We start from the raw sequence: 14,446 nt of genomic DNA, 5'->3' as shown, positions 1-14,446 counted from the left end.
CCTACACAAGAGAGACAAGCTCCCTTGGCTAGTTGGAGGGCTGAGGGAAGACTGGACTCCACTCATGAGGAGCACGCAGTGTTGGCTTGCTCATGAGGCAGAGGGAGAGGGCGGATTGAAGACTGCTCCAGTGACTGCCCAGTTTCCTGTGGCTGCTCTGGGGTGTGCCCTAGCATGAGCCAAGCAAACACTCCAGGCAACTTACTTCACCTCCCAGCTCTGCACTGGAGTGAGGGCTGCCACAACCAGGGAGAGAGCTCAGCCGTGGGACACCGAGGAGACTCTCGCCCAGGACAGTGTCTGGGCAGGGCAAGAGTAGTCACTGCTGGCGCTTACACAGATAATACATCAGGATGGTCCTAATCTCTAACAAACCTGGGACTGCCACAGCCCACACCATGATGCACACCAAGAGCCCACGTGGGCCCCACCAGCTCTGTGGTGTGTGTCCACATTGGGGCAGTGGAGGTTGGGGGTAGTGATTGGCTGTAAGGGACAAATTCCTAGAAATGTACAATCTCCCAAGACTGAACCAGGAAGAAATAGAAAATGTGCATGCTCAGTCGCTTCAGTAGTGTCTGACTCTTTGCAACCCGATGGACTGTAACCTGCCAGGCTCCTCTGTCCATGGGATTCTCCATGCAAGAATACTGGAGTGGGTTGCCATGCCCTCCTCCAGGGGATCTTCCCCACCCAGGGATTGAACCTGAGTCTCTTGCATCTCCTGCATTGCAGGCAGATTCCTTACCCACTGAGCCACCTGGGAAGCCCCTGAAATTGAAACTATGAACAGACAAATTACTACCAAATGAAACTGAATCAGCCAAAAAAAACCCCAAACAAACAAGCAAAAATGGACAGAGGGACTGAATAGACGGCTTTCCAAAGAAGACATAGAGATAGCCAACAGACACATGAAAAATGCTTGACATCACTAATTATCAGGAAAATGCAGATCAAAATCACAATTATATATCACCTCACACCTGTCAGAATGGCTATTATCAAAACTACAAGAAATAACAAGTGTTGGCAATGATGTGGAGAAAAGAAAAACCCCATTCACTATTTGTGGCAATATAAATTTGTGTGGCCACTATAGAAAACAGTATGGACATTTGTCAAAAAATTAAAAGTAGAACTACCATATGATTCAACAATTCCACTTCTGTGTATTTCTTTGAAGAAAGGGCAAACATTATTTTGAAAAAATATATGCACCACTATGTTTATTACAGCATTATTTACAAAAACCAAAATATGGAAGCATACTTAATGTCCATCAGTAGATGAATGGATAAAGAAGTTGTGTATATATACAACTGAGTATTACTCAGCCTTTAAAAATCATGAAATCTTGTCATTTGCAACAACATGGATGGCCCTCAAGGGTATTACGCTAAATGAAGTTAAGTCAAACACAAAGACAAATACTGTATGATTTCACCTGTATGTGGAATCTAAAAAACGAAATGAACAAACATAACTAAACAGAAACAATCATAGATACAGAGAACAAACAGGTAGTCACCAGAGGAGTAGTTAAATAAGTGAGGGAGATTAAGAGGAACAAACTTTCAGTTACAAAATAAATGTCACAGTATGAAATGAACAATGTGGGAAATATAGTCAATTATTATGTAATATTTTTCTGTGGTGACAGATGACAATTAGACTTATCATAGTAGTCATTTTGAAATGTATAGAAATACCAAGTCAGCATGTGTGTACCAGGAACTAACATAGTGTTGTAGGTCAATATACTTCAAGAACAAACAACCTCATAGAAAAAGAGATTAGATTTGTGGCTACTGGAGGCAGAAGATAGTGGGGGGAGGGAATTGGATGAAGGTAGTCAAAAAGTACAAACATTCAGTAATACGATAAATAAGTACTAGAAATGTAATATACACATGATAAAGGAAATTAACACTATGGTACATTATATATGAAAGTTATTAAGAGAGTAAATCATAAGCATTCTCACCACAAGGAAAAAAGTTTTTTTCTATTTCTTTGATATTGTATGTATATGAGATGATGGATGTTCACTAAACCTATTGTGGTAACCATTCCATGATGCATGAAGTCAAATCATCATGTTGTACATCATGCACACAAAAAAGAACCAAAGCTGCCTGATATAACGCCACATCTCCCTTCTCTTACATTGTAGAATCTTTTTGCCAAGTTTAATCCCCATGACTAATGGATGTGCCACAGAGTACAAAGTTTATTCCAGCTATACATGCATGCATGTTAGTCGCTCTGTTGTGTTCAACTCTTCTTGACCCCACTGACTGTAGCCGACAGGCTCCTCTGTCCATGCACCTCTCCTGGCAAGAATACTGGAGTGCGTTGCCATTTCCTCTCTCAGGACCATTTCCTCCTCCAGTAATAGTATCAGCCAAATCTATAGATGATAATAAGCCACGTGGGGAGCATGTACTTGTGATCTTAGCCAGGGGACCCCCACACATAGTTCGTGTACCTGTTAGCTCAGGCCTATAAGGGTCTGGCTGCTGCTGCTGCTGCTGCTAAGTCGCTTCAGTCGTGTCTGACTCTGTGAGGCCCTATAGATGGCAGCCCACCAGTCTCCGCCGTCCCTGGGATTCTCCAGGCAAGAACACTGGAGTGGGTTAAGGGTCTGGCTATGGCAGTCCAATTCACTCCAAGTCTTTCTCTTCCAACAAAGAGTCAAGGCACAGAACTCGGATTTGCTCCACCACAGCCAAAAGCAGCCTCTTTTGACTGTGTCACAAAAAAGGAAAGGAAATTGCCATTTGAAAATGGTTTGGGAATGAGAAGACTTCTGAAGCACTAAAAAAAAGCCTGCTGGTCTGCTGTTAGGGTTCGTATTTCAACCATCCTTGGCAAATTTGCAGACTCTGCCTCTTGGCTCTCAACTCTTCACTGAGCAAAAGACCTCGCAAATAGAAGACACTAATTTATTGATCTCATGCAGACCACAGCAGCCTTTTCCAAGAGAAGACAGTTAGGAAACACCATTGAAAAAAGAAGCTGGAAGGATGGTCCCCACTCCCAGGTCCTCAGGGGCCACTGAAGTTTGTTCCACTGGTTGGAACATAACCACTATGGCTCATATGGTTTCACATTTTGCCTGGTACAGATCATCTGGTTTTGATCACAAGACAAGCAGAGTAAGCAAGTATAGCTGGATTGACAAAAACCCTCAGCTGCTCCTGGAAAACTAACTACAAATATACTTTATGACAACGTCAATAATACCATGTCCCACTGGGAAAGAAACCATAGCCCAGGCCTCAATTCCTCATCCTGAGCTTTCCCTATTATAAGAGGACTCAGGCAACCTAAGACTTTCACAGGAAGACTGGTTAGGTAGAGATCATCTTAGCATGTCTGAGGGGATGTGAGGAACATGAGCTTTGAAAGTTTCTGCTAGAAAGTGTTCCTTGTTCAAAAGCTTGTACAAAACTGCATACTATTGCTTTCTCTTGGAATTTCATAGAACATTTTGACATTTCAAGAACTCTAAAAAGCCTTGAAGCAAGAAAACCACAACAAAAAACACAACAGCAACAAAAACCACATTTATGCAATCAGAGAAGCCATTATTCTTGTAAAACCTATGAGCATTCTTACAGATGTGCTTTTTCATAGACCACACTTCAAGAAACACTGAGGGTAATCCACATGTATCTTCCCACTCAGAAGTTCCACTTTCTTTTTTATCATTTATTTTATTGAAGTATAGTTGATTTACAATGTCGTGTTAATGTCTGCTGTATAACTAAGTGATTTTACATATATATATATATATATATATATATATTCTTTGTGACCCCATGCCCCATTGACTGTAGCCCCATCAGGCTCCTTTGTCCATGGAATTCTCCAGATAAGAATACTTGTGTGGATCAAAGAGGACACTAATAGATGGAGAAATATACCATGTTCATGGATCAGAAGAATCAATATAGTGAAAATGAGTATACTACCCAAAGCAATCTATAGATTCAATGCAATCCCTATCAAGCTACCAATGGTATTTTTCACAGAGCTATAACAAATAATTTCACAATTTGTATGGAAATACAAAAAACCTCGAATAGCCAAAGCAATCTTGAGAAAGAAGAATGGAACTGGAGGAATCAACCTGCCTGACTTCAGGCTCTACTACAAAGCCACAGTCATCAAGACAGTATGGTACTGGCACAAAGACAGAAATATAGATCAATGAAACAAAATAGAAAGCCCAGAGATAAACCCACGCACCTATGGATACCTTATCTTTGACAAAGGAGGCAAGAATATACAATGGAGAAAAGACAATCTCTTTAACAAGTGGTGCTGGGGAAACTAGTCAACCACTTGTAAAAGAATGAAACTAGAACACTTTCTAACATCATACACAAAAATAAACTCAAAATGGATTAAAGATCTAAACGTAAGACCAGAAACTATAAAACTCTTAGAGGAAAACATAGGCAAAACACTCCGACATACATCACAGCAGGATCCTCTATGACCCACCTCCCAGAATATTGGAAATAAAAGCAAAAATAAACAAATGGGATCTAATTAAAATTAAAAGCTTCTGCACAACAAAAGAAACTATAAGCAAGGTGAAAAGACAGCCTTCAGAATGGGAGAAAATAATAGCAAATGAAGCAACTGACAAACAACTAATCTCAAAAATATACAAGCAACTCCTCCAGCTCAATTCCAGAAAAATAAACTACCCAGTCAAAAAATGGGCCAAAGAACTAAATAGACATTTCTCCAAAGAAGACATACAGATGGCTAACAAACACATGAAAAGATGCTCAACATCACTCATTATCAGAGAAATGCAAATCAAAAACCACAGTGAGGTACCATTTCACGCCAGTCAGAATGGCTGCCATCCAAAAGTCTACAAGCAATAAATGCTGGAGAGGGTGTGGAGAAAAGGGAACCCTCTTACACTGTTGGTGGGAATGCAAACTAGTGCAGTCACTATGGAGAACAGTGTGGAGATTCCTTAAAAAACTGGAAATAAAACTGCCATACGACCCAGCAATCCCACTGCTGGGCATACACACCGAGGAAACCAGAATTGAAAGAGACACGTGTACCCCAATGTTCATCACAGCACTGTTCATAATAGCCAGGACATGGAAGCAACCTAGATGTCCATCAGCAGATGAATGGATAAGAAAGCTGTGGTATATATACACAATGGAGTATTACTTTGCCATTAAAAAGAATACATTTGAATCAGTTCTAATGCAGTGGATGAAACTGGAGCCTATTATACAGAGTGAAGTAAGCCAGAAAGAAAAACACCAATACAGTATACTAACACATATATATGGAATTTAGAAAGATGGTAACGACAACCCTGTATGCAAGACAGCAAAAGAGACACAGATAGAAATGAATCAGCAGTCCAGGTTTGATGCAGGATACAGGAAGCTTGGGGCTGGTGCACTGGGATGACCCAGAGGTTTGGTATGGGGAGGGAGGTGGGAGGGGGGTTCAGGATGGGGAACACGTGTACACCCGTGGCGGATGCATGCTGATGTATGGCAAAACCAATACAATATTGTAAAGTAAAAAATAATAATAATAATAAAATTTAAAAAAAAAAAGAATACTGGTGTGGGTAGCCATTCCCTTCTCCAAGGGACCATCCTGACCCAGGGATCAAACCCAGGTCTCCTGAATTGCAGGCAGATTCTTTACCATCTGAGCCACCAGGGAGGCCTATATATACATATTCTTTTTCATTATGGTTTATCCCAAGATATTGACTATAGTTCCCTGTGCTATATAGAATAACCTTGTTCATTCATTCTATATATACCAGTTTGCATCTGCTAACCCCAAACTCCCTGTCCATCCCTCCCCACCTTTCTCCCCTTTGGCAACCAAAAGTCTGCTCTCTCTGTCTGTGAGTCTGTTTCTGTTTCATAGATAAGTACGTTTGTGTTATATCTTAGATTCCACATACAGGTGATATCATATTATACTTGTCTTTGACTTATTTCACTTAATATAATCTCTAGGTCCATCTGTGTTGCTGAAAATGACATTATTTCATTCTTCTTTATGGAGCAGCTCAATTCTTGATGCTGAGTCGACCTGGAGGACAATGCTCTCAGAAGATCAAGGTGGCCCCAGGCCCGTTTGAACTTGGCATTGACAGCAGCCCTGGTGCAGAGCAGTGAAAGTCCTTCCCTTGAAGGGAGCAGCCTGGTATATGTAGGGTGGTGTTCAATAGACTGAGCCCAGATCCCTCAGTTTAAGTCTAGGTCAGGAACTTCAGAAGAAGCACAAAGCCCTAAAAATATTATATGCCCCACTCCATACATATATGCTCTAATTAAAAATAAACTCAACTTAAATTGTAAAATAAATACAAGGAAGCATAACAGAATTCTGAATGGTTCCATAATAACAACTTCAATATTTGAACTGCTTGTCCCCAAATTAATACTCCTGCTCTGCCTAGTGTCCCAAACACTAGTCCTGTCAGCATTCCTACCCCAGGATCTGCCACTTGCTTATTCCAAGTTCATCAGTTGATCTCTTTTGGCTCCAGTTAAAATAGCAAAGGAAGTTAAACTAGTCTAGACCCTAGACTTCAGATAATTGCTATGATTACTTCCAGCTCTAAGGTTCTGTGATTCTTCCTGCTCTATTAACCAGCCCTGATATTGGAGGATGAAAGTCTTCCCCGAAGCAATTCCCAAGGTGCCCACGGTAGGACACACTGCTGGCTTCTCACCAGTAGTTGGAAACTGTGGATGTCTAGTCCACCTGCCCTCGGTGCTTCCTTCATTCCCACCCTAACTGATGGCATCCAAATTCAAACACTGCAGCACTTTGCCTGAGATCTTCCTCTGACTATTGACAGCCTGTATGAGGCAGGCTGGAACTACCATGGAGTTAATATCCCTGAGAGCACCCCTCAATCAACGGTGGCTGAGAGTTGGTCTATAAACACTCCCGCTGTATGATCCTCAGTTGGAGTAACTCCAACGTGTGTGCTCTCCACTATCTCCCAGAATTCCCCAGCAGGACTGAACCTCAGTTATCTACAGTGGTAGCTAAGTTGGCAATATACTCTTTTTTGGCTTCTTTCATTTCCCTATCTTTGCTCCCTCTTCCCCAACCAGTATTTCCTGAGATCACCTCTCAATCCTCAAATCCTTGTTTCAGAGTTTGTTTCTGGGGAACCCAAGCCGAGACACTACTGGCCATTCATTTCCCCACTTTCTTCCCCCTCTAACCACACCTTGTTTTGGTTTAGCTGTCTACCCTGCAAGAAAATGGACTCCTACATGATAAATTCAGTCCCCTTCCCAGTGATGAGGTAGGATGTGATCCAGTGCTAGCCAATGAGATCTGAAGGGAGGATTGGAGGATTCTGGGAAACAATTTCTTGCTCTAAGAGATGTCTCCTGTTCTTCCGCTAGGAGTTGATATATCTGAATGTGAATGCCCCAAACTGCAGCCACCAATTTATGACCAGGGAAGCCAACCTGGAGGGAAAACGGACTCACTTAACATGGAAAGTGGAGAGATGGCAAGATCCTGTCTCTTTTTAAATTATTTATTTATTGACCACACTATGTGGCTTGTGGGATCTTAGCTCCCTCACCAGGGATTGAATCTGGGGCCCTCAACAATGAAAGGGCAGCATCCTAACCACTGAAGATCCTGCCTCTTTGATGTGTTTGAGCTTCTGGAGCCCACTATATCTCTGGACTTTTTACATGAGGTAATAGATTTTGTGGTATTTAGACAAATTTCAGGGGATGACAGAGGACAAGATGGTGGATGGCATCAACAACTCAATGGACATGAGTTTGAGCAAGCTCCGGGAGATGATGAAGGACAGGGCAACCTGGTGTGCTGCAGTTCATGGGGTCACAAAGAGTCGGACATGACTGAATGAACAACAACAGTAGGAAAATTCTGTTGCTTGCAGTTAAAAATACCCTATCTGATCAACCTTCCCAAAGATTTCAGGAATAAAACCAAAGTTTGTTTTGGAACTTTGCCACTTGAGAAATTAAATCCTGCATAATTTCTAACAGATGTCTTAATAACAGGGACTGGTTCAATAAATTATGGCACATATCATACATCCATGAAAAATTCTCCTTTAAGAAAAATAATGACACAAAATTATTTCAGTGTATTTTTAAGTTACAAAGCAAGTATGGTATAAATGCATTGAAAAAATGTTAAAGTCCATTCCCAGAACCATTAACATTTCATCCACCAAGTTTCTATTAAGAAGATGTATTGCTTTTAATACTTGAAAAAAAGGACAGGATATTTGATAAAGTAACCTAGGCTCCTTCAAGTGTTCCTTCTCTTTCCTCTCCATCAGGTAAAGAAGCAAGTGTCCAGCATCAAAGTACACATTGAAAGCAGAAAGCGATCAGAACTCTTTAAGAACCTAAATTTCAAAAGGTTAGCTTCATGAGCTGTTCAGGGCAGAGCTTTCACAGAAGTCATAAAAGATAACCATTTCTCTTGCTACAAGGGTTACAGGCAATGTAGAATGGCCAACAGCCTGATGGAGATATCTAGGTTTGCCTTCCTGCCTGAGCCACTGACCATCGGGAATACTACAGATATATAAAAAAGAATACCTGATCACCTGGTTTCAGAAGAGGTGGCAGGGTTTGAGGAACATCTTCTAGGAGCTAATTTACTAAAGAGGAAGTAGGGTTCTGTTGTGTGTTTGTTTGTTTGTTTGTTTTGCAAGATGAAAGGAAAACATCCAAAAAGGAAGCCAGAATAAAAATGCAGAGAGAAATTAAAACCAGCCTCACGAGGGTGATGGTGAATGGAGAAAAACAACACAGAGTGAAGCAGGAAGAGAAACAATAGCCAAGAAGCCCAATGGCTGACAACCTCTCCTAGGGTGAGCCCTGGACATCTGAAGTTGCTGACACTTCATGATAACATACAGATAGTCACAGGCACCAGCAGTTCATGCATTGGTCCCTGATGAGTAGAGCAATGAGGGCACAGGCTGGTCCCACACGATGGATTCAGAAGGATGCCATGTTCCTTGGGTATGTGGGCAAGGTGGAAAGCCTTCTGAGAACCCAGTGCTGCTTCTGCACATTTGGGAATGCAAGTTAGACTCCCTGAAACCATCAGTACAAACTCAAACCACATCTTAAGAGGCTTTGTCATAGAGGAGCTGGCACACTGTGTTACGCTTCAGAGGAGCTGAGTTCAAGCTTCAGGTCTGGTACGTATTAGCTGTGTGACCTTGGTTGTCCGCTGTGTGCATGCGTGTGTGCGTGCTGAGTCACTTCAGTCATGTCTGACTCTGCATGACCCCATGGACTATAGCCCATCAGGCTCCTCTGTCCATCGGATTCTCCAGGCAAGAATATCGGAGTGGGTTGCTGTGCCCTCCTCCAGGGGATCTTCCCTACCCAGGGATCAAACCTGGGTCTCTTATGTCTCCTGCAGTGGCAGGCAGGTTCTTTACCACTAGCGCCACCTGGGAACCCCTAGTTGTCCATTAAACATCTCTAAACCTCAGTTTCCTCATCTATAATAATAATTATTAGCTTTGCATCCTTCATAAGTTTCTTATAAGAATCTAGTGGAATAATACATGTGACAGCGCTTTATAAAACTACAGAAGTCTCCACACTGTAAGGTACTATTAGTGATTTTGAAGTCCTAGTCAGGAAAATCTGAAAGTGGGGAATTAGGGATGGTTAACATGCTAAGGGAAAAAATTTTTTAACGATGGTCATCCAGAGAAGAAACACAAACGTATAGATTTACCACCTTGGAGCAGATGGTGCTGACAGAGAGAAAGCTGAACACCATTAAGTTGTCATCTTTTATATCAAGGGAAACAATTTTAGAAAGAATTTTGAGAAAAGAATCGAAGCCCAAGAGAGCTGAGGGAATTATGAGATCTCTTCCTTGGGACTTCATGTTAAATAACTTATTTCTGTTCTCCCCCCACCCTAAAAAGAGAAAAAACTTAGACATTTGATCCTAAGACCAATGTCAGGAGAGCATAGAAGAATCACATTTGTGTCATTTGGGCCCTCCAGGAAGCAGACTCTGAGAAGCAGCTGAGAGTGCATGAGGTTTATGGATTTGCAGATGCCTGAAGGGAAAGATAAGGGGAGAGGAGGCAATTTGGGTCAGGGAGCACCTCAAACCATAGTGCATCTCTGACAAGGCCTCAGCCACCCAACAGGGAGTCCTGGAGCACAGATTTTCCCTTTAAAGGAATTCTGATGGGCAGGGGCAGCCAGACCATACATCCTTCATTGTGCTCAATCATTGACTAGGGGCTGCCCAGAAACCCTGTAGCCTCAGCTCAAAAGTTGAGCTGGATTCTGAAGTGCTAACAGTTGGTAGGTTTGATCCCTGGGTTGGGAAGATCCTCTGGAGGAGGACATGGCTACCCACTCCAGTATTCTTGCTTGGAGAATCCTCATGGACAGAGGAGCCTGGCCAGCTACAGTCCATGAGGTCACAAAGAGTCAGACACGACTGAGTGACTAAGCACAGCATAACAGTTGGAGAGCATCAGCTAACTGCACTCTTCAGCGTGGATCTGCACCCTCTTTCATGAAAAGAGATGGAGCAGTACATCTCCACAGCTGCCACAGTGTTGACTAAGGGAGATGTCAGGAGATCGAAGATATTCAGATATACTGGGTTTTTTTTTTTTTTAGGGTGGCCTCTAGAAAGTCTAGACTGGACTACTGAGCAAAACTTCAGTTTGTGAGCACTTAACAACAGGCAGTGGAGATCAGTAAAGGCCAATATGGTTCATCAAGAAAATACCTACACCCATGGCTGATTCATGTCAATGTATGGCAAAAACCACTACAATATTGTAAAGTAATTAGCCTCCACTTAAAATAAATAAATAAATTTTTAAAATACCATAATAGCTCATCTCACTGTTTTGTTGTTGTTGTTATTGTTACTTGTTTCTATTGATTTTTATTCTTAAAAAATTTTTTTTATTTTATATTGCAGTATAGCCGATTAACAATGCTGTGATATTTCCGGTGCAGAGCAGAGCAACTCAACCATACATATGCTTGTATCCATTCTCCCTCAAACTCCTCTCTCTTTCAGACTGCCAGGTAACATTGAGCAGAGTCCCCTGTGCTATACAGTAGGTCTTTGTTGGCTAGCCATTTTAAATATTGTTTATTCACTAGGTCATGTCCAACTCTTTTGCTATCCCATGGACTGTAGCCCACCAGGCTCCTCTGTCCATCAGATTTCTCAGGCAAGAATACTGGAGTGGGCTGCCATTTCCTTCTCCAGGAGATCTTCCTGATCAAGGAATCAAACCTGCGTCTCCTGCATTGGCAGGCAGATTCTTTACCACTGAGCCACCAGGGAAGCCCATTTTAAATATAGCAGTGTGTAAATATCAATTTCAAACTCCCTACACTGTTGGTGGAAATGTAAACTGGTACAGCCACTATGGATAACAGTATGGAAGTTACTTTAAAAAATAAAAATAGAGTTGCCATATGATCCTGCAATCCCACTCCTGGGCGTATATCCAGGGGAAAACATGGCCTGAAAAGATACAAGCACCCCAGTGTTCATTGTAGCACTATTTACATTAGCCAAGACATGGAAGCAACCTAAACGTCCATTGACAGAGGAATGGATAAAGAAGATGTGGTACATATACACAATGCTTTGGGTTTTTTTTTCTTTTATTGGGTTTTTTTTTTTTTTTTGGCAGCGCTACACAGCTTGCAGAAACTTAGTTCTCTTACCAGGGATCGAACTCAGGTCCTCGGCAGTGAAAGCACAGGGTCCTAATCACTAGAATGCCGGGAAATCCCCTCATTTACTGTTTTTTACATCACTAGTCTGACACATACATCAGGAGAATGTTAATAATACAGTATAACCAGATTTCAGAAAGATATTTATTGAAATCTAAAGCCATAGCTTTATCATCAAAATGGAAATATGGGAACTGGGTAATAATTTAGTTGGGCACATTCTGATATTCTAAAGCAATCATGCCCATTGAGATCAATTAATAAGACATACATAAGCAGTTAATGTTTTAAATTCAAAGATCCAAAACCAGGATTTTTGGCTTCCAACACCAACTCTTCTTCCTCATTTGTGACATCTGTCAAGAATATTATATTTTCCCAGACATCCAAGTATGAAAACTCTGAAATTCCATGACTTCTTCCTTCTCCCTTGTTCTCTTCATTGACTATGTCTCTTATGACCTCTCACATTCATCCCTTTGCATTCCTTGGCCTTGAGCACCATTTCTTCAAATCAACTCCATGTCATGGCCTGCCCAGTGTTCTTCACACATTAATCCATCCGACACCATTCACACTGACCTTCCACACCACTCCAAATCATTGGCTTGCTAGCCAGGGCCCCTTCAGTGGGGCCCTTCATTTATGCTTCTCATCTTACCATTTGCCCATGTGTCCACCCGCTAATGGCTCAGCTGGTAAAGAATCTGCCTGCAATACGGGAGACCTGGTTTCCATCCCTGGGTTGGGAAGATCCCCTAGAGAAGGGAACAGCTACCCACTCCAGTATTCTGGCCTGGAGAATTTCATGGACTGTATAGTCCATGGGGTCGCAAAGAGACGGACATGACTGAGTGACTTTCACTCACTCACTCCCACCCCTGGGATTAAACAAATCAAAGTACTGCTCTTACTGTGCCTCCTGCTGGCTGTCGGCTGCCTTGCAGATTTCTTCAATTCTGAGTCACACATTTAAAAAAAAGAAAAAATCTTCAACGTTTCTGAAATTAGGAAGCACCTTATATTCAAGATCATACAAAACTGTCAGCCTCAGAATTAAGGCAGAAGTGATGATAGGCTCCTTGCTGCCTGTGACTGAGAATTTCACAATGTGTAAAAGGGATAGGTTCATCTAATTGTCATTGCAGCTGTATATTAACTTTGGATACCTAATTTTTACTTAAAATGAGGCAGCATATGCTATAAACTGCTCTGGATGCTTGAGGCAAAAGAGGGGAATATCTCTGCCCTGGTGGAGCATATGTCATGAAGAACTATTGCCAGGTTCTGAAGACTCTGTCACAGGATCTGGTGGATTTTAAGAGAAGATCTTTAACTTCTAGTGACAAATAACTCAATTAGGGGAAAAAGTGAAACTACGGTTCCACCAAATAAGCCATGAAAGCACAATCTGTTATACTTTGTGTGACAGAAAATCATTTGAAGACAGTAACCTGTGTTTTGTTACCCTTGTCCTTTCCTCTTTCCTCCCCTCCCACCAGTTCAAGCAGAGAGGTAGTCCCTTTCTCATTTACTCGGAGGGAGAATATGGCAGGGAAGAAAGAAAATATGGCCTAAAAGAGAGGGAATCTTGGCTTTACTTCCTGGTGGTACTAGGAACAAAAGGGTAAAATGAAAAAGTGAAACTGTCAGTCGCTCAGTTGTATTTGACTTTTTGTGTCCACATGGACTGTAGCCTGCCAGACTCTTCTGTCCGTGGAATTCTCCAGGCAAGAATACTGGAGTGGGTAGCCATTCCCTTCTCTAAGGGATCTTCCTGACCCAGGGATTGAACCCGAGTAAGGGAGTGGCAAAATTCCAGAAAGAATGTGACACTCAAGGTACATCTAAAGGCATGATGGGCAGTCTTGCAGGCTAAAGCATGTGTCCCAAGTAGAGTTTGAAAGGATTAAGAAGAGAGAGTGGTACCAAATATCTCCATCCAGTGCCTGAATGTTGAGTAAATCCCACAGAGCCACAAAGAAATTCCAGAAGAGAAGGGAAAAACTCAAGAAATAACCATGCTAAGTTTTTCCAGCAATCCAGAATGGAAAGCTCAAAGTAGAAATCAGGTTGAATTATAAAGTGTAAAGCTGTATGTCTTCACATCTGAACATATAGACTGAAAATCTTACCTGCTATACTTGCCATGTCACTGAATTAAATGTACCAAAGAGACTGAGAATCATGTGAACATTATGAACAGCAGTAAGTCCATGGAAACAGCAACTCAGGAAAATGTTCAGACTCCAAATGTGAAAAACACTTTCAAAATCTGGTCAGGATTCGAAAAAGGGAAGTAGCAGATACTTAAAGTTATAAGGATAATCTTGATCATTTTTAAATGGTTACTTGAAATGGTTACTTGTTTCTTATATTTTTCCTCTAAAAAGCTGCTACTTCAATTGATGCTGGATATTACAATTCACGGCATTTTCAAAGTGAGGAAAAAAATCTGTTTTTCATCATTCTGAGGAATTTCTGCTGTCAAAATCCTACCCATCAGCAACCAAAGTGTCAAAAACAAGGGATTTGTTAAATAATTGTGCTATACCTATATAGTAGAATAGAGTATTTATAAATGGTCTCATAGAAGAATATTTAATGAATGAGAAAATGTTAAAGTTAACTAAATTTTTAAAAACCTGTGTGTG

The sequence above is a fragment of the Bos grunniens genome, chromosome X (genome assembly GCF_055505025.1).
Source record: "Bos grunniens cultivar Pamir isolate PY7600 chromosome X, Bosgru_T2T1.0, whole genome shotgun sequence".
Lineage (NCBI taxonomy): Eukaryota > Metazoa > Chordata > Mammalia > Artiodactyla > Bovidae > Bos > Bos grunniens.
This window is presented reverse-complemented; position numbering follows the sequence as displayed.